This window comes from Nanorana parkeri, unplaced genomic scaffold (genome assembly GCF_000935625.1).
Source record: "Nanorana parkeri isolate BGI_ZX_2015 unplaced genomic scaffold, ASM93562v1 scaffold700, whole genome shotgun sequence".
Lineage (NCBI taxonomy): Eukaryota > Metazoa > Chordata > Amphibia > Anura > Dicroglossidae > Nanorana > Nanorana parkeri.
In genome coordinates, this window is record NW_017306968.1 from 870731 (window position 1) to 874127 (window position 3397).

Genomic DNA, 3397 nt, shown 5'->3' on the forward strand with positions numbered 1-3397 from the left:
CATATCAGCAATATAGCTGAGCAATGGGGAGAAATGCCAAGTAGCATTTCAAGGGGTGTGGGGGTGCCCTGTCCACCCGGGCGCGGAGGGCAGGACGTAGTGTAGTCATTAGTTAAGTGATCATCTCTAGGAGGGGGGGCCAGGGGGGTGTTTGGGGGGGTGAAAAGGGAGTAGGAAAGTTGTCACTGTGTGATACAAATTGAGTGGAACACAGGCAGGTATGTTGATGCAGCTTAGGTAGAAAACAAAAAAGAAAAACCTAACCTCGTATTCACAGGGCTAACCCTGCACCTCATCTCCGGTGTATGTCCCAGAACCGCATACAGGGGTCAGGTTTACTCACGGACCACAGGAACCAGTTTCTTGATGGGTGCAGTCAAAATAGTGGTCGGTGTAGTCCCAAAAAACAGGGGAAGGTTGGCTTCTCAACCCTTTGGTCGGGGAGGGCCTGGTGTCTTCGAGCGAATCGGCCCCGAGTCTCTGGTCAGTCACCGTCGTCCAGGCGAGGGCGAGGTCGCGGGCGCAGTTTCCCAGGTGCATCTCGGGTGTTGCGGGGTTGACGTTCCCACAGGGGGGCCAGGCGTCCTTCGGTGGAGAGGACGTCGGTGGGGCCACGTCTGAGGTTGGCGCGGGCGACATGTGTAGCTGTTCCAGGAGAGGACCTGCTTCCTCGGGGGTGGAGGAGTACACCTTGCCCTCGTAGGTGAAGGTGGCCTTCAGCATGATCTCCGATCTGTTCCCTGTGTCCTTCAATGAACGGGAGAGAAACCCCCATTTATAGGTGATAGCATGGCGCTGCAGGATAATGAGGAAGGGTCTCAAAGCTTTCCGTTTCAGGAGGGTCTGTGGCGCCAGGTCTGCGTAAATTTGGTATTCAAAGTCCTGGAAACGCAGGGTGCGTTGCTTCCACGCTGCCTGAGCGATTGCCTCCTTCGTTTTATAATACGTGGGTTTAAGTATAATGTCGCGTGGGGGTCCGTTTGTCCGCTTTGGGCCTAGGGCGCGATGTACGCGGTCCATCTCAAGGCGTTCTATAGGGAAGCCTGGGAGTATCTCTTGAAACATGGCCGTGACGGTGGATTGTAAATCGTCCACGTGCTCAGGTACACCGCGAATGCGTAATTACCCCTGCGGTTCCTGTTTTCAAGGTCCTCAAGTTTAAGCATTGCAGTGGCAAGGTCTGATTTAACAGTGTGTAGGTCCTCCTCATGGGAGTCTAGCACTGTGACAATGTCATCTACCTTGTCGTGGATTCTGGTTCCCAGCTCTGATGTCCTTGGATAGGTGTGCTGCCAGCTTATCAGTGGCAGTCTTCAGCTCTCTCTGCAGCAGCAGCTTGAATTTGTCTAGGAGAGCTGCGTCCCTGACTTCAGTCCCCTGCTGTGGCTCTGGATGTTGGAGGGGGAAGCTGTATTTCGATGAGTCATTCGCCGACTCCAGCAGTTCAGGCGAGTGGCCGGCTGGTGAGGACGGAGCGGTCGCCATCTTGGACTCAGGCCGCGGTTTTGAGGAGCCCGGCGTCTTTTGCTGAGAGCGGGCCTGCGGAGGATTCTTCCCCATAGCGGTGCCGGGTGGTCAGGGGAGACTGGCGGTAAGGTTGGGAGTGGAAGGGGGGTGAGATGATCGGTATATGAACGGTCACACGCCCGGGTGGTGCGGAGCCGAGTTAGCAAGCGTCCATGCTGTTCAGCTGCTCGCTAGCGCCCTGATGTACCTCATTATAACACCTTACAGGACCCACGGTTGATCAAACTGAATTTAAGGCTTCATTTGGGCACACGTGAGGTATCCATCACCAGCTTAGCGCTGGGAATTACTTACTCTCCATCTGAAGCCTCGCCAACCTGACTTCCAGATGTACCCAAGTGATACCGAAATAAGCTAGCCTACTGTGTCATGCTTAGAGTTTATTTTTATGCTGTTCATGAACGACACTTTACCACTTTATACGCTGATTTTATACGCAATTGTAGAGTACAGTTCTGTACTATTGTTACTCTCCTTATTCTCAATAAAAATTCAGATGGGAAAAAATTAATGTATTGTAAGCACATGGCGCTTTAATAGCTTCAGCCGGGAATGACAGCTGCCAGTGGCAAGATTCTGCAGCGGCAGCTTAATGTAAATACAGCAGGTAGTGGGCTGGTGCAAAAGCCAGCCTGGTATTGGCCATTTCAAATTGTAATAGCCAATAGCACGCTGGCTATTGCACCCGCCCACTGCTTGCTGTGCCCTCCTCCCAGCGTGGAGGAGAGAGCTAGGGGATCCAACCAACTAATCAATAATGAGATTAACAACTATTCCCATAATCGATTAGCGATTAGTTAGTTGCAGCCTAGCAGTAAGTGACTAGGCCCCATATCCAGGTAACCGATGCGTGTTTCAGGTGCCTGGAGGTGACCAAGTCAATTTACATGGTCTGTGGAACCAAGCCGGAGACGGAAGATCTGCATGGCACCAAGAGCAGGAACACACCAGGATGCTGCTTCCTCCAGGCTGAATGGCAGGAACACCACGTGCACAGCACCACCTAATGGATGAGGTCAGTGCTGCTGGGAAGAATCCTTCTATATTTTCTATAATGTACGCAACACGCGGCACACCCTATTTTCCAGAAACAGTATGTGACCCGACAGCTGTCATTTTGTTGAGTTGGTTACAACACAACTGCTCAATAGGTGCAAGCAAAAATTCTGCTGGTGCAGGGAAAAGGGTCTCAACATATCTAGTGGGATGGGCCCAGAGTGGTAAGAAGTGCTTAAATTGCAAGTTTCTTGTCTATTTTTTTCTTTTTAACAATTCTGACATATATTCAATAATACTTTGCTATTAGAAAATGAAAACATTTGAGAAAGCTGGTTGGATAACCAGTGAAACGTCTTCAAGAAAAATACAGCAAGTCCAGTTGCCCTGACTTTTTACAGATATACCATGACCTGGATGAATGAGAACCTTCACAGACATTTTGCCATTAGAAGTTCAATAAGACTGTATTCTATAAAAAAAAACATGCACATTTTACCCACAACAATCAGATTCTGTAATTTCTCCAACACAGGTTAGAAATCTTGTATGATTTTAATGCTTTGAGCTACAGCGTCTTCATTCAATAGTTTCAGAGTAAGTGACCCTTTGTAGCCCATCAATAACTACATTCTGTACACTTCTATTGTCCATTTCCAAGAGAGAAGTCCAAATAAAATGTGAAACACATTTAATTTATTAAAACCGGGTAATCAGGACAGCTGTAGTTTACAATAAATGCAACAGAAGGACAAACAAATTAAAACCCAAATCAAAAAAATAGACAATAGACCGTATACACACCGATTCCCCTTCTAGTGCATGTATTAATGTGTGCAGAAAAGCGCACACACAGGCCGTGTATATATATTAT